Consider the following 25,541-nt stretch of genomic DNA (forward strand, 5'->3'; position numbering starts at 1 on the left):
TTATTTTGGTAGTTTTGATTTATGATTAAAAAAATAACAGGGCTTGATACTGTGCGGTTCGTGATAAGGAAATAATTTCAGAGTGGGATATAGAGAGTTAAGTGGGGATGTGAGAGAAGGTAATTTTTTAGGAGGGGAGTGTTGGGGGTAAGGGCACAACTGGAATTGAGTAGTGGAGAGGGGAGGGCAAAAAGGGTGGGGTTTGTGTGGGGGGAGGGGAACGAGTGTTTGGGAGTGGGGGTAGTTTTAACATTTGCGCCGTGCCTCTGTACCCCTCTCCCCCCTCCCCTTCTCTCTCCTCTCCCTCCCCTACCTTCTCTCTCTCTCCTCGCCGTTCGCCAAGAGAGCTCCGTCCCTCGATCAGTTGGCCGGCAAACTCAAGAGAGAGCGGAAGAGAGAGATATACGTACACTCACGAGAATATATATCGCATCTCTCGAAAAAGGGGCTCGCGTTTAACAAGCTAGAAAGTGAGTCAAGTGTGGCTGAGTGTGATTGAGAGTGTTGTGTGCATGTGTGTGTGTGCCTATATCGCGACGTGTATGGAGACAATACGAGTGCGTCTGTGTGCGTGGAATCGTTTATTCGTTCGTAATGATACAATCATAATATATAGAGGGTTTCAGTAGGAATCAGCAATACTACAGGTGGTCAGAAAGACAATTTTTTTGTCCATAAGCATGGGGTCGCCACTCTTTGATTACTAAGATATTATGGCAATGCAGACATATTCAATTTCCAATTGCCATAAAACTGTTTTTCCTGGTTATCCAGCCTTTTCGAAATTTTATTCAACTCTCTGGTAACATTAAATAATTAGGGTTGGACGAAAATGTGCTATTACAACTCTAAGAAACAATTGAGAACCCTAGAAGTCAAGGGGGATAAGTGCAACATTTTTATCTTTGGAGATAAGTACAGATAATACTTGGTGGAGTATACAACACTATTGTGGCAAAGGGATACAAGGGATCACTGATAACCATATACATACATATTCAGTGATTCACATGTATATCTTTGTTACAGCAATATTGTGCACCCTACCAACCACTATTTGCAAATCTAAAAAAAAAATTGCACTTATCCTCTTTGTCTTCTAACGTCCTCAATTAATCTTTGAGCTTAAATCAACAAGATCTTTTACCGAGTAACAACAATACGATTTCGCAATGTCAAAAAGTTTGAGATTATGTAATTATTTTAGGCAATTAGGCAATCGCACATTTTAGTCTAACCTTAATTGCTTAATGTCCTAAAAAAATCGAGAGTATTAATTAAAATACCGGAAAGGCTGGATACCCTAGAAAAATTATTTCAATGGTAACTTCGAAGTGCATTAAAAAAGGTTTGCGTTGCCATAGATCAGTAACTTAGGAGTTGTAACCCCGAGTTTATAGGACAAAAAGCTTAAAATTGTCTCCCCTACCATGTCCTGAAGTATTGCAGATTCCTCCTGAAACACGGCCGGTATACTGCAATAGTTTTGAGGCGTTACTTTGATGGAGCTCCTTCATGCATTTCAGGAAAGAACAAAAATTTGCTGGCTCCACAATAATGTACTAACTTGTAATCGCTACCGAGCACACACTGTATTGAAACCGGTCGCAAGTGAATGAATTATTTTGGTTCTAGCCAAGTTTTATCCTTTCCTAACATACAGCGTGTTTCAGAAGGGATCTGAATTACTTCAGAAGCTGGTAGGGGAGATAATTTTAAGCATTTTTTTCCATAAACATGGGGTCACTACTCCTTAGTTACTGGAATATGGCAACGCAAGCATTTTTTATGCACTTTGCAGTAACCACGAAAACTGTTTTTATTGGGTATCCAGCCTTTCCGACATTTTTTGTAATATTCTTTTTTTGGACATTAATTTAATTAAGATTGTACGAAAATATCCGATTATAGCAGTCTGAAACAATTGATATTTGAGCTTAATTAAACTAGAGATTTTAGCGAGTATCAACTATAAGATTGCTCAATCTCATATATTTTGAGATTGACTTTTTCAGACAGTTATAATCGCACATTTTTTCCAACCTTAATTATTATGTCCTAAAAAATCCAAAGTATTAAAATAATTGCCGAAAAGGCTGGACACCCAAGAAAAACTGTTGCCATGGACATTGCAAAGAGCATCCAAAATAATATTTTCACTGACATAGCTATGTAACGAAGGAGTGGCGGTCCCATGTTTATATGGCCAAAAAATGCTCGAAACTGTCTCCCCTACCGCCTCCTGAAGTACTGAAGATTTCTCCTGAAACAGCATGTATAATGCAATAGTGTGAGACGTTAAAAATTGTATCTCCTTCATAGCTTTCAGGAAAAAATGAAACTTTGATATTTCCTCAATAATTTATTCTCTTGCCACTAGTATCTAATTTGAATTAATTACAGAAGAATTAATATATAGTGTATCGACACGAAGCCGGTCGCAAGTCAAAATATTATTTTGGTTCTAGCAAAGTTTTATTCATTCCTAATATAAACTTACTGGTATACTTCAGCCAATCATTTCTCTCTCCAAACGTCCATTACTCCCTTATTTAAGTGCCCTGATGTTCTTTTTTATCGTGTTCTTCTCTATTGGCACCAACTACTTTTCCCATCCGAGGATTTGTCCTTAATTTCATAAATATTTTCAAAATGACTTGTATTTTTTTCAAAAGCCTAATAACTTTCGCTGGAATCGAAACTTAAATCATGATAACCGTTTGATACGACACTCGATATAACTCTTACCCCTTTTCTCGAGCGAATACGTAGCCATTCCATCGCAAACATTTGCGCATATTGGAAGAGGAAATATCAGGAATTGGTATTGTGAGATTCGCGTAAAGGAAATAATAGAAGATAGGACGCGTATTGAGAGTAGCGCGGTGGTGCAAGAGAAGATAATTTTTCTCCAGGCAGGGAGGGGGTTAGAATAGAACTGAAATGGAGAAGTGGAGGGCGGGAAAAACCGGGGGTTTACGAAGAAATCTTTTAAGGTTTTCATTCCCTCAGAGTTTCGATCCGAGGGCTGTTATGGTTAGGTGAGGGTACAGCTCATCCCACGTCAATATCAAGCATTCAACGTAAGGAGCCAGTTCCTTTCTCTAAGTCGAATTGCACTTCCATGATTTTAATTTGGGTGTTCGATTGCTTCACCCGAGAGTCGAATCCGTGATTCTCCGATAAGCAGACCAATTTCCTACCAAAATGTTTAACATTACATAAAAAAAAACTTAAGCGTGATTTATTTTTACGTCTTGATAGTCACTTCTTCAACGGTCAAAAAATATTTTTACATAAATCTGTTAACAAATTATGGCTCAATTATATTTTTCTTCAGAAAAATTAGTCTAACTTTTCACCTTAATAAACATATCGCTGATTACTTCAGATGCTGCACCCACAACGACGTCTATGCACAACCCCATCTGTTCACTTTTTTCATAATTATTAGGCAGCAGAAAGACCCTGATTGTGTTTGTTAGGGAAAAATTATGGTATTATATAATGGAACAATTATATAATCAACCCTTGAATAGGAAACACTTATTATTGATTTATCATTCAATTGACGTCCACAAGCGTTAGCAAATAAAGAAGAGTAGGAAAATGAAATAGGTGATTATAAAAATACTACATTAGATAATTGAGGAGAGCTTTTACTGAGTAAATCAATACTTGAATCATTAAGATGTCACGTGAAGTCATTCGAAGCCATAAGAATTGTCACTCGAAGAAATACGAAATGCTGATTTTTCCCTCCTCATGGAATGGAGAAAGTATCCACTGGAACGTGAAAGTGTTGCTTGGAAGAATGTAGCAAATAAACGATAGTTTTTTCAAAAATGTTGACCAACGCTTAAATGACTATCTCCTTCAATAGGATATTTGCTATACTGTCCGATAAGACATTCACCATTTGGTGCCCCTCCGACAAAACTCTATTTAAGTACCCAAACTGTTATTTCTTCATCCTGTCACTGAGTTGGTGCTGATAGAAACGTTTTTAGATACATGTTTGTTAATAATCGTGATAGCTTAATCTCACTTTCTTTGCACATGTATGTCACGTGACCCCCCGCGGATCACATGGTGAGCAACTGAGAGGTTGAGGAAACGAAGATAGCTTTAAATATAAATTGCAGCAGTGAAGACGGAAGTGTTAGAATATCAAGTGAAATATTTTTGATCATTCGAAGATGAGAGCGGAGATCTGAGGTTATCATCGCCATTTAGGACAGAGGAAGAATGAAGGGCGGAGGGAAACCTGGCGTCGACGATGCGTTTGGGTGAACGGGAAATCATATCCTCCGACGGACTATGTGCTGTGACTCAAGTATCCTTACAAAATATACACGTAGGGCTCGATATCTCTCTACATTATCCTCACTATCACACAGATTTTAACCTGGTTCATCAGGATCGAAGGCGAGAGGGTCCTCGTAGCATCAAACCATTCCGTTTCCACAAAATCATTATTGGGTCTCAGAGGAGAGAAGATATCAACGTTTATATATTTTCAGGAGGGTATTACTCACGCTAAATTCTCGTTGACAAGGTTCTTAGAGTAGAGAGTGGGTACACAATTATGTATTTTGGATTTATTCTACAGCAACAGTTTTTTCCAAGTCGAAGGGTTGAAGAATTAATGGGGTTATAAGCCTAGCGATTAAGGTGATTTCGTTCTAAACAGAGTTAGGTAGAGAAATTAGGAAAATAAAGCAAACGAGATTAACTTGATAAGTAGCAAAACATTTGATTTTCCACTCGATGCCAGCACAGTACAGAGACTCACTCTTATCCATTGGCCACTAAGTTTTTTTTTGCATATTTCATCTATCAATTTCTGTACCATACTATTTTTAGAAAAAATGTATTGTACCCTTTGACCTCTCTCCCTTTCGATTGGTTCCCCGTTAAGACGAAAAATTGACGACAAACTATCGTGTTATAAAGTTTTTGCCGGGCCCTAAAAAACAATCGCCACATCTTCGGATAACGTCAGGCAGATGGATGACCTAATAGTTGTCACCGTAATGCCCGCTAAGGGTGTGGCCGGCGGAACAGCTTCCATCGTATACGGCGTACACGCGCAGGGAATCAGAGAATAGGGCCATATGAGAGGCTAATGACAAATATAAGGCATTTATACAAATTTGACTACGTATGCTTCCTCTCAGCGAAGATCGAACTGTGTAAATAATACTTAATCATTGGATTAGTCTCGCAAATTCATCGCTTTTGTCATAATTATAACGTAATCTTAGACTCGAAAGCCATAACTCATATAATAAGGAGCAAATGACAATGGTAGCATAAATTTCCGTGTAATTTATCCATTATCAATATAATAACAGACTCAAAAATTAGGGACCAGCATCCTTTAATATATGGACAATTATATAAAGAAATGAAAATAAATGTCTGTGGTATTCCGTCATATCATTGAGAATCACTGTTGAAAATGAAAGCTTCCTATGTACAGAGTTAGGTACTAGCTGCGGTACGAGTTAAAAATGGTTTCAAGTGCGATGCGTACGCGTTGCAACGAACTTCACTCGAAAATAAAGTGTGGGGAAAATAACTTCGCTCATCTTTAGATGCACGGATGGCCAGCTGTTTAATTCTCGCGTATCCCGTAAATTAATAAGGACGTCCCTGCAATTGAATGAAATTAGTAAATTGCCAATTAATCAATAATAAATCAATTTTACTACATTCAATTTGCGAGACATCATTTGCCTAGAACAAATGGCGTTTTTTACTTGAATCACAACAGCGTAGAATAATTTCTTCAACACTAGCAAGAAGTAAAGAGAACATGAATAACTTAATACGTGGATATGTACGGCAAAGGCCTTGCACTAATGCAGTACTTCTTGGTTTTTTCTGTCAACTTTAAAGTTTAAGGAGTTACATTTATCGTTTTGTTGATGAGATTAATCAAGAATATCTTCATAGGTGGTTAAAATAATGCGAAGAATATAGTTAAAAATATTAGATATTAGGAAAATGTTTTCATAATTTCGCATTTTTTTAAATGTTGAAGGATGCTTCTTCTCAAGTTTCCAGCCGGGGTAGGGTATTGATAAGCAGTGACGTTCCATAGGCTTAGTCTAAAATCATGATGAAGTTATTTAATGTTCTTGACGGTGAGCAATCAGGGGACGATTGTAGACTACGGCTTCAAAATATCAGTTTTGATTAAGGCTCTCAATCAGATGAAAACCCGAGAAGATATCATAACCGACATTGATTTTAAAGAAACTCAGGAAAATGACTCGCGGAATCCTAGCAGCGAAAGAATTGGAACCACACCAATGTTTTAATAGTAAGTACCTACATCAAGATCTACATACTACCCCGCAAGCCGCATCAAAAGCGTGTGTTAGGGGGTGTTAGGAATCCAGCCGTTAACACGTAAAAAGGAAATGCGAAAATGCGATTAGCATTAATTAAAGTCCTTTATGGTTCGGGGGAAAACGAATTCCCATATGCATTCGTTCGGCTAAATATCTCTCTTAAATTATCGCTTCTGTCGGACCTGGAAATATAGTACGGCTCTAAAACTATGTTCTCCGTGTCACTCTTAAAGATATCTATTCTCAATTGTTCAAGCAATCTAAGACTAGCGCGCAGCCTCTGAGTCGCTAGCGGCTCCCAGTATAATTCACTTAACATCTGGGTAACGCTGCCTGTACGCCCGTAGCAGTTTTTGACGGACTGCGCAGGCTCCCTTCATATTTTATTCAGTTCTCGGATTAACGGGTTCAGTAGTTCCAGGATAAATGATAAGGGGTCACGTTGAGGATGGTAGCACAACGTCTGTATGGAAATTGGTTTGGAGCCAATTCATTCCCCATGAGAATGCCGTGACAAATTCCTACTTAGTCTATTTTTCCCGCTCGCTTTAAAATTTTAATATTTTAACTTCTTTTTGCATTAATAAGAATATTCGAGGTCATTTTCCAGCGAAAAATAGGAAGAATGAAAGTGTGTTAATCAATCTTAACCATAGTTAAAATGCTAATTTATCGTAATTATACCGGGACTAGCCATAGTGATAACTTTACAGAATCCGGGTTCGAATCAAGGCGAATGAGTTTTTCTCTGTGGAATTTTTGCGCAGTTAAAATCCTGTCACAATAACGCTGTTGTTCCTGTTAATGCTAAAGAAGAAGCTCCATCAAATTAACAAATGGAATTATTGGAAATTTAGTAAATTAAGATTGCCACTTTATTTTTTTATGACATGTTATAGATTGTGCTAGGCATTCGTCTAAGAATAATATTCTATTAACTTGTATCCTTTCTCTCTCGAATTATCCGCAGAGGCCTAAGACCACTTCAACTCCACACTCTACGAGAGGCCGGAATCCCGCTGAGTTTCAACGCAGCCCTCCCCTCCTCTCCTTCGCAGAGAAGCGAAGGCAACAGGTGAGTCCATGACAAAACCTCTCCGCGCCCGCGGGGAGATGGAGCGTTCCCATGGAGAGGGGACGGCCGCCGCTTTGAGCCTTTCGGTTACGCCGTAAAAGAGGTTTCGTAGACCTAGTAGGGAATAGGGTGGTGTGGAAAGGGAAGTCTGGGTGTGACAGAAAAATAACCCTCCCGGCCGAGTGCAAACGATCAGAGAGGTCTCTCCACGACGGAATCGGGAAAGTGACAGAGCGTGGTTGCAACCATGTTCTTTTTTCATATATAATTCGTTGTCTTGGGAGTGACTTCATTGAAGAAATTCAGGTGATTAGCTAAAGGGAATCTATCTTGGAAGTTTAGCAGCGTAATAATTGCCTCCGCACCTGTTTTAATGATAGTTCCTGACAACTGATGAGTGGCTACATTGACCATAATACCATATCAACTGAATGAACGTCACCTATCGACTTTAGAATAGAAAATAGAAAACAAATTTATTGTTCAAGGCAAAGCCTATGGAACATGCATCCAATACATAAATCAAAAGGACGAGCTCTGTGGTATTACAAGAGATATATATGCAAGTCACCTTGCTATAACATCAGGATCATTGAAACACAAACATAATATAAAATCAAATACAATGACAGAATTTACCAAGAAAATATCAAGCCAATTCAATAGAATATACAAAAAACATACAAAAACCTTTAATGAAATCAACGTAGATTCTTTGAAAGGAAGAAAAAAATCAATAAATGATTGAACGGTAGAGGTACACGCTCAATCACCATAACATTCATTGATCGCGAACATTTCTACTTTGAATTGATTTATAGTTTTAGCTTTCGATATGTAGTCAGGAATATCAAACCACGCCCTTATACATGAATTAATGGCGGACACTTGGTATACTGTTGTTCTACATTTAGGAACTTTGAATCGTTTTCTGACTCTAATATATCTATTTAATGCATTGCTTCACTTTACATCATGAAAAGTAAAAAACTTGGTAATTCCATACACATTTATTTATGTACGATAAAGGCTTTCGACAAGGTATGGACCAGATGATGAAGTGCCATGTCGAACCACAGGTACACTACCTCAATAAGTTTAGGTGGAATTACAAAGTACGGGCGTCGAAAATCGACTGAACGTAATGAAAAGTAAAACTTTGTAATTCCACATAAGTTTATTAATAAACGACATAGGCATCTACGTGGAGCGACCAGGATGATGTCGAGCTACGTCGATGCCTAGGCCGTAGATTAATGAATTTATGTGGAAATACAAAGCACGGACGTTGGCAATCCACCTACCATAGTAAAAATTAAAAATGATTGGGAATTAAACATGAATTTCTTCATGTAAGACCTAGGTTTCAACATGGCAATGACCATATGACGTGCCACGCCAAAATATACTAGGTCGTACTTCAACATATTTATGTGGAATTGCTGACTGTTATACTTTTCATTATGTGTTATTTTTCGTGTTTTTAATTATTCACTTATTTACATCACGAGCTGAGGTACATTTCCCAAAGCCCTATGCTTCTGAATTTCACGCCTCAGAGCGCCCTGATTAATCTCGCGTCGCGAGGGTTGTTGGCAATGGCGTCAAAGAGGCTAGACTAATATTTTACCCGGCACTTCAATCAAATCCGTTCAGCACACTAGGTCACCATGGTTGCTAAAAAGAGAGTGATCCTTAAAAGAAACACCGCTTCCTATATGAAGAATAGTAAAATATTATCTTATTACTTGTTTTCCTAGATATTACACAATTACTTAAACCACTTATTTTTTACAGAGCGCAACCCGGGTTTCAATGAATTACCATCTTCAGGCGCAAATTATCAGTTAATAATTAATTTACAATTAATAAATATTGATTATTATTAATAATAATTACTATTATTGATTATTAATGTGCGCCTGAAAATGATGATAATTCATTGAAACCCGGGTCGCACTCTGTAAAAAATATGTGGTATAAATAATTGTGTAATATCCAGGAAAACATATAATGGATTACCACAAAGTAAATCAAGAGTTAGTGAATTATGTTATTATTCTTTACCAAACGTAAATATTTTGATGACTCATAGAAAATTTGAATGACAGCTGATGGTTTTCCAGATTGTAAAAGTAAACGCAATGTGGTCCTCAGCACTATTTACTTTTCCTAATTAAAATTATTAAATACGCTTAACTTTTATCTTTATCTTCGTGGCGACTTACTCGTTTGAAAATTACTCATCTGAAATTTTTAGGGTACGTAGGGAAGGCAATTTTCAATTTTTGCCATTGTATACATCAGACAAAAATTACCTTTGAGAATAATGGGATAACATTTTCAAATCCGAGATAAATGAAAATGTTTTCAAAGATCAACTCTATGAAGCTTTGAAAATTACAAGGCGATAGCTTAAAATTTAATGAATTAACCGTAAATTAAGGCCGATCACAGGTTCTTGTAATTCAAATGTGTGAAGGAGCCGTATACGGCCACATATTACTTCACCAAAATATCTCATAATGCTACATTTTTCTGCATCCATTAATTTGAATTGCTGCATACCGAAATTGTTTCGACAGTTGTACAACAAGAACAATTATCTTGACTGTAAATAATAATTCTTTTTGCTGTACCCCGCAGATACTTCTCTTGAGTGCATTTTTAGTAATTTCCAGCATCGACATCCTCGGTTCCCCAGAAGGAGTGACGTTCACGACTGGGATATTAAAAAAAAACTACTTTTAAAAATGTTTCGCAATCATAAGCAAAATCCACCTTGTTTAGAAAGAAATATATGTGTAAAGAAAATATGGATTATTACATCTTCACATATTAATAACCTGTTAGCTGACATTGGCGCCATTGTTGCGCAACTTACGATATTTGACTTACAGAATTACAGCATTCATTAGCATACAACTCAAAGGGTAATCCGATGGGGAGTCTTCATTTTATTTTTGTCAATTCTTTATCGATTGATTCCCAAGGTGTAACAAACAATATAGCAGGTTTTTTTCAAATCGGCTAATGCAGTCTAGCATTATTAAATATGTTTTTATACTTAGAGAATTTAGCAATCTTTTGTGAAAATGTGGAGACGCGAATGCCACTTCCTGACATTATTGAACTAAAATCCAATTGCTAATGACCGTCAGCCGATGAGGCACAGTTATCAGAGTATATTTATAAACATTTAATATGAATATTTAATAATGAGATATTCTTCGTTTTTTTCACCTACCTCCATGAGCAGAGGGAAACAGTTCAGGAAAATAAATGGGGCAAGGGACAAAACACGAATAGGAATCGGGTTGGTCTTAAAACGAAAATGCCTGGGCGCATTTTTATTGGACTATTTTGCACCGTTCTCCGTAGGGGTGAGACTTTCATCTCCGAGATACATCAATACTGTGTATCAAATCGAATAGGTATCAATTTATGGGACACCTATCTCGTGTACCTTATAGAGTGAAAAAATACACATCCCGTATTAACAATTAAGAGAGCATGCTTGTATCCGGCAGCAAAAAATCGTAACGTAAGGACAATTTGAAGTAACAGGCCTACTCGACTCGTCAATGGAATCTGAACGATCACAATAGTTTTTCATAATTCACTCCAGGATGTTCCCGATAATAGATAAATAATAAATTCTCTTTACAGTTAAAATCATTACTTACAAAACTTGGTGTTATAACAATTCAATAGAATGAATTATAATATAGCCTTTATATCTAAAACTATCCCATAAAATAAATAGTTTCGAGGGATATACTTGGAGTATAAAGATATAATTTTCGTGGGTTCATTTGAAGCTGGTACACCAAAGTCTTAACCCATTACAACCCAATTTTGCTTCTAAGTAACATAAAAGATGTATACATTTTCAGATATATTCAAGAAAGATTTAAAGATTTATTGTATATGAAAATGTATATAATTTGAATTGTAATATTTGAACTTTAATGCAAGAATAAGAAACAAAATTTAGACTTGACTTTGTAGAAGTTGCTAATATTAATAATGAAACACAGTAGTAGCAAATTTTCAAATGTTATGCATTTTCAAATATATTCAAGATTTTTTAAGAAATTTAAAGTACGTGTTCTTTTCCACTGTAAAGTTTAATGGCGAAAGAAGCTGCCACAATAATTATGATGGATTATAACATTTTGACATAAAAAAAAGAGAAATATTGAAATTTAGTTATTGTTAGAAGCAGCTCTTTGTTATAAAGGGTTAATCTCCCAAACATTTGCGGCCTTGAACCACTCCGTCGTATCCCAGGATAGAGGTGATACATGGATCCGATGTCGAGAAATAATTGAGCCACTCCATGAATTAATTTACATGAAAATTGTTTTAACCGATGCATCATTTTGGGTTGACCTCGTTTTTCCTAATTTATATGTGAAACTACTAATTTTACCCATATTGAAAAAGACTTAAAAATGCCCATTTCATCCTATTTCTGCCAATTAGGAAAACAAAGGAGAAGAGAGAAAGGGAAAAGGACTTCTGGAAACGAAATTATTGTTGTTTGCAGCGACATTGATGACGCACAAATATCATTTAAGAACAAAATTATGCATTGGAAAACATAAGTATTGTACACACGATATTGCATACGCACGGAATCGCCCATAAAACTCGAATATAATGAATAGTTCTGCCGTGAAAAGAGAATATTTCAAAAGCAATAACTTCAATTCACTTAAATTATTCACACCACTTTAATTATTCCACATCACTTTAATTATTCACTGTAAAAGTTTACGCTCCTTGCGTCGTTACAATTAGTCGATCACGATTTGGTACAATAACAAACTACCAGCACTCTACTTGAAATTATTCCATTATTAATAAAAATAAACACATATTCGTAGTAAAATTTAGCACCTATGTAACATCGTTGCGATTTTTTTGAAGGGAAGAAGAAAATTACATACAAATAAATCAATTTTTCAAGCCAGAAACAGTAATTTTTAGAACAGTTTCGAGAGCGTGCGATTGTAGATAGCGCAGCAGTAACATTTATTTGCTTTAAGACCGTTGACTTCGAGGCAGGTAAGTATCTCAAGAAATAAAATTCTTCACGGAATGAAAATATTAGTATAATCGTGATCTCGAGGGCTAGAGAAAACAAGAAATGATATGGCCTTGAGTGAGAGGAAAAGAAAGAGAGACAGTGAAATAAAACTGACCCCTTTTGCTCCCCAACCTTAACCTCCTCAGCCCCAGCCCCGGCACATATTTCTGGTTAATTAGACATTATAACAAACAACTTTCGCGATTTCTGTGAATCATGATGCTTTCATCTGTCAGACGCACTGAGATAGTTACAATAAAGGCATTTTGCTTAGCCATGCGGTGAAAAAATTCAAACGTCGATGTATTGCATACAGTACGTCAGGACCGAGGAGGATAAGGACTCGACGAATAAATGAAATTATTCAAACAGATAATTTATTCCAAATTTTCGTGAATAAAAAAATCTGCCAACACATAGGATGCATTTAGAGGTTTGTTAGCATGGTTAGGTTCCAACAGAGGTGTTTAATTGATGAACACAATTTTAAAGCAATACTAATTGAGCCACCGTTAAACGGCATCTGTTACAATTTATATTTGTCATTCACCCGCAATAAAATGAAGTGGTGACTCAATTACATTTTTATCATAACTTTGACGCTCTGAAGCATTAAAGGTTTATTTATTTGGAAAAAACACTTTTACTCAAAATTTCAATATGGAACACAGTACTAATACTACACGATTAATTATAATATGAAACGATCTGGGGTTTTGGCAGCTCAGTGAAGTTATCGAGAGTGCGGGATCAATTGGTATTATTTTCAATGTACATAGCTACTACTTTGTTTCATCATTAATATTATCAACTTCTACAAACTCAAGTCAAAAAAGATTTCTTATTCTTGTATTGAAGTTCAAATATAGATTTCAATTACTATATAGATGAGTTTTCGAAAAAAAATAATCCACGGCACACCATTATTATTGAGTCAAAATGGGAAGAAATAAGGAGCAATTTTGAGCATTCTACATATTTACTTCATTTAGCCTGTAGTGTTGACTTAAGTTTACTTCCAATCGTTAACTAACCGGTGAGCTAAATATGCACTCTGCATAGATCATAAACTATGAAAGTGCTGGAATTAATTCAACAATGCATGCGAAGGGTTGAGATAAAGTATTTGTTTTGAACCTCGAAATTCGTGGCGGAACCTCTTTAAGCCACCCCTCCTTCCTGTTTTCCTCGCCTCGAACCTCCCCGTCCGTATTTTCCCCACAAAGACCTCCTTGAGCTCCTCTGCCTTCCTCACCTCACCTCCCTCTGCCTCCCTCGCATGGGGCCAACACAAAATCCCAGGGCCGTTCGAAAAACTCGAATCGCGTAGGGCGAATGAAAACCTTTATCTCGGAGCTGAAGCATATTTTTAGAACCAACACACCCGAACAACAACGGGGTTAGCGAAGATAAAAGGAAAAGAGAGGAAAGAACTTCTGAAAACGAAGAGCGGAACTCCTTCCTTCAAGTTCTGATTCGCGCAAGTTCAAATCTCTCCTTTTCGCCTCCTAACGCCATCTCTCTATCTCATGTGAGGCATATTTCTTACGCCTTAAGTACAACCTGAACGTAATACAGGCGACCGCTTCAATCCGCAAAGCAGTATTTCAAAAAATCATTCCATTAAAGCGTACGTAGAATTTATAGTTCATAAAATCGTATGTGTAAAATTATGCCATATTATTATGGATTTATATGGGGAATTATATTATTGCCAACATAAGTCATTGCTATGTATACATAATTGTTAGAAACCTAAACTTTACTCCAAATAAGTTTAGTGCTCAATTAAAACATTCTATATTGTACTTATCATAGCAAGCCTAATTGAAGCCTGCTCATTCCAATGATTTATTTAGCTTTCAATACCATTTTCCCCTGAAATTGTGTATTTTTTCAACGCTGATCCCTTAACTTAGCTTGTTATTTCATAACTATTTTATTTACTCACTTAGCTTTCATATCATTTGTGCATGTCTCTCTCCTGGCCACAAAGTGGTATCTCAAAAAATCGTGCCATTCAGGTGTATCTAGAATTTTCAGTCCATAAAATCGTAAGTGCAAAAATTGAGCAATATAACCGTGTCTGAAATTTCGCCTATAATATCGCATGTCAGAATATGAGTCCAACAAGTCGTATCTCGGCTAATATTTTAAACAAATAATTAATAGGAAGAAAATTTTCACCTCAGAAAGTATAGCTCAGTCTCAGCAATCGCTCATACTGTGAAAATTGATCGTATTTACCAAAAGGTTTCTGAAAATTAGCGATTGTTCAATGTTCACGAGGTCACTCAAAACAGGTGAATTTGGAACCTTAAGTCAACCCCTTATATAATTAAAAATTAATGGAAAACAAGATCCCAAAGCAAAAACTAAATAATTGGTCGCGATACTGCTATCTGGACTGATTTTTCAACGATCAGCTTTGTGGATACGTATGCTGACATACGATTTTACGTCCGAAATTTCAGTTACAATTATACGGCTCAAATTTTACACAAACAATTTTCTGGGCTAGAAATTCATGATACCCCTAAAAGAAATGATTTTTTGATATATATTTCTTTGCGGCTAAAAGAGTCCGATATACACAAGAGGTATGAAACGACAATCTAAGTTAAGGTTCACAGCGTTAAAAAAATACACGATTTCAGGGGAAAATGGTGTTTATAGATAAATAAATAGTGTGAGATGCTTCAATTATAATTGCTACGAATACTATGATTTGCTTTGCTTTGCTTGATATTTACAACATGGAAAGTATTAAAAGAGTACTATACATCTTTTGAAATAACTTTTCTAGTCCAATATTTGTGGTGAGCATTATAACGCAGCAATGGCAATGACTCTAAAATGGCAATGACTCTCTTAAAAAGCACGCAATGAAAACCGTCACAACGTTACCCTCAACATCTCATAACAGTGATAGACCTGAAACATCTTGGGGGAAAATACCATTCCTTGGCCCCCTATCTTATCGAGTGACTAGTATGTTCCCGAAAGATAAATTAAGATTAACATTTTATAATATGACAACTGTTGGCAATTTTTTATTTAACTCAAAACCAAAATTTATTGACAAGGACCAAAGCGGTGTGTATAAATTGTATTGCAATAAGCCTAATTGTAATTCTGTGTATATTGGTCAGACCGGACGTGCCATAAAAACTAGAACAAATGAACATATGAAGTGTTGGGTAAGAGGCGATTCAACCTCTAATTTTGCCAAACATCTGTTAGACTGCAACCATAGCAGTGATTTCAATGTCAAGGTTCTCCACAATGTGTGTAAAGGTAAAAAGATGGATTTTCTTGAGCAGTTGGAAATTTTAAGAGCATGTCGAAACAAAAATGTAAGGGTGGTTAACGACCTTTTGTACCCCTCCAACTCCTCCCCTTTATTATCAGTTCTGCTGGACTCGGCAAGTAAACCCACTGACCTTGAGGAAACTATTCCTCGTTAGCTTTCCCCTCCCACCATCACCACCTCCTCCCTGCCTTAACCCCCCTCTCCCTAAGCTATATAAGCTCGCAAAATGTTTATATATTCACCTTGATAATGACAATGTGTACTGCCGAAACCTAGGTCGGGATTAAAAACTCTTGTGGAACATACAAAAGTGTATTTCATTATGTTTCCGGCAATGACTCAGTTTGACAATGATATAATTCTCGTATTTTATTGCCATATTATTTTGCCAAATAAATTGTGGCAAACATATGGCAAGAGTTGCCATTCCGTGTTATTCCATATTTAAACTCTAAAATGAATGAAGTTGTCACGATAGAATGAAATTTTTCCCAAAGACTTCAGCCAAAAGTAGTTCTGGTACAAATATTACTGGTAGAAACATTACTTACTTCATTTTAAAAACAGCCTCGACTTCAATTAAGGGTGCGAAAATTCCATGCAAATGACACGAGATTAAAATGACTAAATTTTTCTCCCAGATAATTGTTTTCTAAAATTTCCGAGGGTACTCTCAAACTCAGCCTACAAATATTCAATGTCGTAAATCGTGGAAGCAGTGGTTGGTTTCAGTTTATGACGAAAACTTAACACTCTTAATGTCCATTAAATTTACGATTATAAACCTAGAGCTGAATTCAACGTTATTCAATAGACAAAATAGTTACAAGGCAATGCAGAAAAAAATATATATTAGACAGATAAAAATCCAGTGATTAATTAAATGTCACGAAATGCATATCGTTTTCAGCTGCGAATATAGTTTCATAAATTTTACATAAAATTAATAAGATCCCAATTTGCGAACGCTCGTTTGCAACTCAGAATGACCATCATGGGTGAATCCAATTTTAATTACAATCGTTAGCTTCCAATACACTTTTGAAATTTCTGTTTACTTAATGAAAACAAAGCCAACTTATATTCAATTTACAAATTAAGTCTTTCTCTTGTAGTAGCCATCACTTAACTGATATGGAGAACGTAAAAACATCAAAGAAAAATATACAAATTTTTACATTATCACACGAAAACTATTTCAAGCACAAATCACCCCTCTGGAAGTAAATCAAATCATCACTAATACTAATAAGTTCAATTAAATAATAAAATAATTTTTTTTAAAGCACCAAGTTTCCTTCCCTTGGATAAAAAATGACAGGGAAATATCGTGGAAAAAATGCATAGTACAATATCCTTGGTGGATGGATACTAGAAAGTCAAAGTCTCAGAGTCTCTCGAGATTGCATCACGTGTCTGACAGATGGTGCGACAGGTGGTGTCTGCCATTAAACGAGCTAGGGAGAACCAGCAACAAGAGGAAAAGATACGCAACACGCGCAAAGCAGGTTCAGGCCACACGGTTAGCGAGACCGCAAGATAAAACAGAATCACATCAATTCAAGAAAATATGACTTCAGGGTTATAATCATTATGGCTAAAGTATTGGCTGTAAATTTTACTGTTGCAATGAGGCTGGAAAATAAAACCAGTATCTTGTCATACGAACCTTAGTTTAAGCATTTACGTTAGTTTAAAGTAATAAGCCATACGTGTAATATTTCTAACCCTGCCGCGTGAACGGCGGTGAAATATACAAGAATTGCCATGAGAAATTTGGTTGTTATACAAGAATTTCTTGTATAATAACCCATACTTTGATGTATTTGCTTCCAATTTGAACAAGGTGTAGATATTACATGTAAAAGCATGTAATACACAAGAATATAGACACAAACCTTGAAAATATTGAGACTGAAATCATAGCTAAACACGTGTATTATGATTAATAAGTATTAACTATGATTTTTAGCTCTTATTGGAAATACATTTCTCAGATTAAATTTGTTTTTACTGATTTTAAATCAAAACATCAAATTGATAAATTAGCAGCAATGTGGTTACTGAAGAATCACTAAAAGTATCCCAAATTTTTGATTTTTCTATTTTTGCAGCTCAAAAAATGTGTATGCTTTGGTTCTTAAGAGGTACAGCCCCAGGACAGTCAATAAATTTGATTGATCTATTCAAAAGCCACTCATTGGGCATAAGAGCTTCATGAAACGCAATGTTTTCATCCAATCATCAAGAACGAAATGTATTTATTCCGAGAAGTAATTTTGAAAGAAGTAACCAAATTAATTCCGTTCCAAGTTGATGATTAGCAGTTTGAAAAATAAGAAATAAAAGACAAACAATGACCATTATAGCGGAAATGAGCAGTTCAAAACATCAAAGGCGAAGTTAATCCCGAAAGTAAAACTGATAAAGCCGGCATCATCAAAGGATAAAGATAAATCAAATAAAGAATATTTCCAAATGAGATGAGGTATAAAAATTCATAAAAATTCACAGAAACGTTCTCTTCATCATGATTACGGTACACACTGCAGTGAGAGCAACTAAAATACATTGTATAAATCAATGCACTAAATAATCGTTACCATTCTCATTAGATAAGCTTTAATTACGTAAGTGGCGAGTTTAAGTTACAATGCTGTGCGTTTCTGTTTTTTTTGTAGAGATAAAATGGTCATAAATTTATCTTTAATAACATTGCTAATATCAATCTATGGTTTATGTTTGAGAGAGGTAATGGCACAAGAAAGATAAGGAATCGCACGATTTTAAATGTTCAGCAGGTCAATGGTCACACTTCAATGTTCAGCTTACTTAGAGTCAACAATTCGAACTTGAATTTCATGTTATAACTCACGCTAAGCAATGATATCAACAATTGAATTTTAAATCTCACTCAAATATTCAATCATCTTACAGTCAAATTCTTTAAAATATGCCCCAACGTATATTAATCTATCTCCAAAGTAGCGCGATAGGAATCTCAAGACGCATACGAATGACCACCTACTACGATTCACCCGATCTTCATGCTACCCAATAACACGTAAACGGCGCCCTGGATCTGAAGCCCGGGCGCGTGGTAATGATGCATCCCGCTGGGCCACCAACAGCTTGAATAGACCTAAACAATTCAACGCCCAGGGCGTTACGCCGACCTTCGATTTCCACCGTCAGAAATACGCCAATGCAGTTCATAGGCGTATTGTATACATGCTATTCTCCTCTGCAACCTATGGTCACAACATCATCAAGTATCTCGGCAAGGCCCAGATGTGGGCAAGGTGCGATCGCCTGACCCACCTGATAATGAATTTTCTTGAAATTCCTGGACTGACTTTAAACATTTTTATTATTATCTAACTTTAAGATAAATTCTATAAATAGAGGAAATTATCACAATGGCTGCAGGGTAATTGCGGAATCATAATTTCCAAAACACTAAGAGCATTACACAAGTAATCATCAAAGTGATTCAGCGTCAAATTCATTACTTCCACAAGTTTTTCCCCAGGCAGGTTGAAAAAAATTGCTGCAGTGAAATCAGTTAAACAGGAAGCTCCGTTACACCCATGTATCTGTCGGTTTACCCGAATGGATTGACATGGTTAGAAGTGAATTTGTAGATTATTGCAGGGAGTTTTTTCCGACCACAATTTGCTAGGGAGGTTATCAATAATTTTTCTTTAATTTCATACGTAAAATTAAAAGAAAATATTCAAATATATATATATATATACGCGCGAGAAGGTGTTGGTTAGAGTGACTTTAGGGATACAATTAATGACGATCTCCCCTATTGTTGTGATCAACAATTTCACTCAAGACGGCCTTCACTCCTATTCAACTTGTCTGGTATTTTGAAGGTTATGGGATGAATGACTTGCTATCAATTTGATGTATAAAGATGATAGAACTCAAGAAAAGTTTACCAAAGAGAAGATACGGCAGAACATTTCTCCCATTAGAGCTACATGGCATAATTAACAAGAATATATCCCACATATAAATTCAGAAAATTTAAAGATAAGAGCTTAAGATCCAAGCAAGTAATAAGTCAGGAAATAAGACCGGTATATTGGGAGTGATTCTCCTTCTGAGAGCGCATCTCGCCTCGGATGCTCGGAGAATCGAACGGGCTTAAACAATTGAACGCCGCGAGGCGTAATACCGACCGAGTTCGAACCGCCAGATCCCACCGTTAATGATCGCTCTCGCCTGATATAATCGCGATCCCAACCGAGGAACAGGCCCTTTCACGCGGAAGCAAAATATAAAACGAGGTACTCACTGATGCCTTACCCGTTCCACCCAAAATTCCTCCAACTGGAGAACCACGGGATCGAGACGAAAACAAGAGAGTGATGAGCTGCGAAGCACTTGACTGGAGTGATGGAACGACGCGCTCAAAATATTCCCTCGTGAGTTGTTCACCTAACGCCTGCGGAATAAAAATAGGAGCATTAGCTAGGATGGATTCGCAAAATTCAACATTCTGGCTACCTGACTATTGCTGCTCGCACTTTTGGTGGTACTGGTCATCAAAAGTACTGGAATGGTTATAACTCAAGGCTATTGCATCAAGTTCGTAGTCCAGTAACAAAAAGAAACACACAATTTCAAATTTTCAGCTGGCCAATGCTCACTTTGCCTAGAGTTAAAAATTCATAACTTGAATTTGAAGTCATAAACCTTGCTAAGCTATCAGCTAATGAACTTAAAATCTTACTGAAACATTCAACCATCTTACTTTCAGGTTCTTTAAAATATACTCTATGATGTACTTATAAAAATTATAAATGAATTTATCAAATCAATGATAAAATGAAGATTTCTAATACCTACCTATAATATTAGGTATTCAGTAATTATAAGATGATATTGATTGGAAATAGACCATGTATTAAATATTGCTGCACAAGGCAAGGAGATAGGGAACGCATGTAAGTTCTTCGGAGATGCGAATGATAAACACATACGAAAAAACGGATTTTGATGACAATTTATTCTATATTGGCATTTCTGTAGCATATGAGACAAAACCAAATTGAGTAAGCTACGATTGTATACCTGTATGTAATTTTTATTTACTTGTAACTTTCAAGAACAGTTAAGAAGCTTCAATTATTCATTTACTTTACATATAAAATTTTACGTGTATAAAAGCCAAGTCGTGGAAGGAGAGTTTCATGATTAAATGCGTTCAATGATGGTATATTATCGACGCAGGAAAATTAGGTGGCTAATGAAAACCACAGTGCCTATAAAATCATATAGTGCCATAAAAAATCACTAAGACGACGAAAAAGTATAACATTATGCTTAAATAGAGAATTTAAAAAATCATGAATAAATGACAAGATAATTCAAGGTATTGTTACCTTTACCAGTGAGCTATTATGCAATCGACCGAAATTTTTTATGCAATTTTAAATTCAGCAGCCCCTTCAGCGAATTACGGCACAGTAACATGTGCCAAAGAATCAATTTTAGAGATGTAGGCCTCTTATAGGGTTGCCTCTTTCCTTAAGTTATGTTTCCTCAATATTTAATATTTCATATTTATAGCGTTGAACCATTTGTTTGGATACCAGCAGGCTCTCATGCTTTTTTCCTACCCACTAGACGTAGTTATTGCTCCCGCATCTGCCAAAGCGTCTATCTTTCCTGAAAAATTTGGCGTATAAATCCTTTTTTGCATGTTTGTTATGCTCCATTAGTTCCATTAACATTTTATACCTGTAGTCTTTGAGGACACCTGAGAATTTTTTTCTATTTTTACTGTAAGTAATTTGCATATATTTTATAATGCAAGAACGATATTTGGTAGACAAAAAACTAGGTAATACGTACTTTGATTAGAAATTAAAAATAGGTGCCTAATTAGGGGTAATTACATATTTATGCATCGCGAGCGTAGGAAATCACAAAGAAGTCCTGTTTGTTGGCAGTGCTAATTAACATTTTGTATTGAATTTAATACGCACTAAATTGCATAAAACCTGTGAATAATTGCGTACTTTTAATATAATTGCATCAAAAAGCCGAAAAAATCGACGTGCAAAGTAGTGACTCCTAAACTCAATAATTTTATCTCACTACTAAAATATCTACGGGAAAGGATTTGCTTCAAGAATTGAATTTGTTATTCATGACGTGGTGTATTCATACATATTTACTGCCATTTCAATTACGGGAAGTTTGCCCTACTTCAATTAATCTATAACTTTTCATAATAAATGCAATAATTATCTATACAACATTAAAAGTAGAGACTCCAATATATTGTGGCTAGCACGCTTAATAATTAAGGCATGAGTGTGAATTTTAAGTATGTTACTAGGTACCGGAAATTCTGACATCATTCAAAACCATAACCTACTTGGGGACAATCAATTAATTTAGTGAGATAGAAGTTTTAATACGCATAAAATAAAGAATGAAGCCCGTAATTTTCAATTCTTAATCCTATTCCCGTAAAACCTTCATATAGAAATGTTCTTGTAGCATATGGAAAGCAGCTGTCAGTCATGATCTTCTTCAAAGAAAAACAAACACAAGCATTTTAGTACCGAAATTTGAGACCAAAGGGCATCTTTGAAGTCACTTTGTGCCTTGTTATAATGAAATTCTAAGTAACAGCAAAACTTAATGGCTAAAGCAGCTTTTCCTGAAAATTATCTTAAAATAGGACGGAATTTCACCCTTAAAAATGCTATATTTCAAACGCGTCTATAACATCAAAGTACGTAGATAAAAATCTATAAGACAAGGTCATAATCACACAGATAAAATGAAGCAGTAGAAAAAGAATGAAACACGAGCATGCAACGGCCAGAATTTCACTTTGTGGCTAATAGTGAAGATTATATTATATTTCAGAAAGGAGTCTTTGATAAATTGCAAACTGCTTCATTCATAATATTTTGCTTGGCAAGGAAACAAACCAGATAATTCTGTCAAAAAAATCTGAGACATCACCCTCGAAATTTCAAATATAAACGATCTTGACAAAGAGGAAGAAATATCGGCATTGAATTATGCGTTTTCATGGGAGTAATTGATACAATTAATGGGGTCAAAACACTTGCAAAAGTTGTTCACTGAAAAAACAACTTTCTTAGTTCGCCGACCCTCCATTACTTGGATATCTCCTCGCAACATTGGTGAATTATTTTGAACGTAGTTTGGGCTGCATCTTGATGGATCAGTCAGTCAACCAAAACATCTTCTACCTAGGTAGTACAACACGCCTTAATTTTACAGTACTGATGTGTATGTTACCTCATCCAAAAACAACTGTTTTTGTCTTACAGGCAGTTATAAACACGCCTTATCTAGACGTAAAAAAAAACTAACCATCAATACACAAACATATATGAGCTGCGATGGCCTATCTGTTCATAGAGAAGAGGCATTGTAAATACAGAACTCTTAGAGAATATTTACGGGACTCAATTGTGTTTACGCAGGAAACAGTAGGTTGTTGTAATTACAGAATACAGGGCGCGGTACGCCTAAAGAAGTTTCCCACTTAACAAAGAGTCGTCGTGTTATTGCTTGGCATCTCCCCCAGGTGCCGAATCAAAGTCGGCGACCGTGTGTGACCACCATCGGCACTCACACCGGGGTAAGGCCAGGATTTGACCACGGGGGTGGACACCGGAGAACCTTTTACTGGGGCGCTTTTAAGGGGTCAGGATTTGGCCTTGAACGTGCGTCCGCGGCAGCGCAGGTGTGACCCCTGACCTTCGCGAGGGAGGGGTCGCGGGACGATCCCAAGAAGTAGAGGAGGCGGGGGAGGGCAAAGGACGAGTTCATCACAAGCGGAAGTGGATGGGCCCATTGACGGACGGGGTTAAGGGGCGGGGTCACCCACAACGCAAATACCTCAACACACGCGTGAAAAAACCGACCTCCCGATCATGACAAAGTATATCCATTGGTAGGTTCAGCATATTATTTTTATCAATCGGGTAATTTATTCACTTTTTAGATAGGTTTGTTTCATGCATATCACGCACTACCCGAATACCTCAACACTCATATGATGACCCCGATCTCTCCATCAACCCGAAGGATAGCCGTATACAGGCTTTTAGTAATCTTTTATACATCCGCATATTTTTATTGATCAAGTGATTTTTTTCATTTTTAGATAGTTTTGTTTGAATTCGATTGCATTTAAATGGAATATAGCTGGCCATTACAAGCATCATTGTTTACCTGATGATAATATATTTATAAAAGGCACTTTACTGTTTTTATTAGAAACAAATGATATTCCAAATTAATTTAAAGACGTAAGTAATAGTATTGAGCGTTACTTGGTGGAGATCCCTTAATGGTATGAATTGAAGGAATAAAAACTTTGCTTTTTCCAACCAAGGTCGAAGTGTTTCAACCTTGTAAATGTTACGCTACAACGAAGCCATCGTCAGAAAAAATATATCACCATGTGGAAAAGGCAAAGTTTTTATTCCCTCAATTCCTATTTAACAAGTAATACCTATCAATAAGAAATAACCTTTTGCAACTAAAAATCGATTGCATTAAGTGGGATATATCTATTCGCAATACGCGTCATTGTTTACCGGAGGTAAAACTTGTTTATAAAAGGCACCCTCTTCCTTTAATTTGAGACCCATTGCCTTATAAATTATTTCAGAGATGGTTTTGCCACAATGAGTAAAATTTCTTTAATATTTACCATCAATGGTATGCAAATGGGATCTAACTCATCGTAATAAGCGAATTTGTTTGCCCTGAGGAAAAAATATACAAAATTCACAGTTTTCTTTTTATTTGAGACCCGTGATCTCCGAAAATACTTCAAGCGTAATTTTATAACGCTAGAAAATAATTTTTATGTCCCATTACGTAATATACCACATATATTGCACACAATTTCCATGTATATCACTATCCAAAATTCGCTAGTAGATTCGCCTGGTTCCACTGAATGCCATTTGACGGCTCTGAAAGACTTGCCTTTTGATGTTGCAATTTCCTACGATTTCTATTATTTTATTAACATGTCTGCTACTTGTTAGGACATAATATTGTGAACTGGTTTTATTTTCGGAATAATGACTTATATTTATTTATTTATTTAATGAATCATTCAAAAACAGCCAAAACGGCCTTTACATTGAATAGACAACTTAAAATATGCCGATTTAACAAATATAAACTATTAAAAAACCATAAAAGGATATTTAAAAAAAATATTCAGAAGATGGCTTTTCGAAGCAGCCTCTTGAATGATCTGATGGGCATTGAAAGATCCAGGGAAGTGTGAGTAGTCGAAATTGCATTGAAAGAGGTAGGGAGTCTGTGAAAAAAGTGATCTCTGAGAGAGAGAGAGAAAGGCGGAATTTCGGTTGGTGTAGTAGGTGATCATTACGAAAGGCGCGGGTGGGAATATGGAGTGAAAAGAAAGGCAGTATTTCTGAGGATCGGAACTTGCCATTTAAGGCACTGTAAATGAAAGAAAGGTCATGAAAATTCCTACGGGAGGATAGTGGGACCAATTATAGGGCAGACATTACTTCAGAGCGAGAAGATCTTCGGAGGTGAGGAACACGGTGTCGGACTACTGAAATAAAAAAATTAACAGGGCATTCAAGAATTGTAAGGTTGGAGGGGCAGGCAGTGAAGTAAATTACGGAGCAGTAC

The 25,541-nt window shown here is 36.2% G+C and overlaps 1 protein-coding gene across 1 annotated transcript in view; it reads left to right on the forward strand.

Moving 5' to 3' along the window:
• Nucleotides 1–359: 359 nt before the first annotated feature.
• The window catches only part of LOC124163485 (sarcoplasmic calcium-binding protein 1), a 230,755-nt gene continuing 205,573 nt past the window's right edge, over nt 360–25,541 (forward strand). Inside the window, exons 1-2 of the mRNA XM_046540427.1 lie at nt 360–470; nt 7,333–7,437. The gene's annotated coding sequence lies outside the window, so the exon portion shown is untranslated. The remainder of the gene's footprint in view (nt 471–7,332; nt 7,438–25,541) is intronic.

The sequence above is a fragment of the Ischnura elegans genome, chromosome 8 (assembly GCF_921293095.1).
Source record: "Ischnura elegans chromosome 8, ioIscEleg1.1, whole genome shotgun sequence".
Classification (NCBI taxonomy): domain Eukaryota; kingdom Metazoa; phylum Arthropoda; class Insecta; order Odonata; family Coenagrionidae; genus Ischnura; species Ischnura elegans.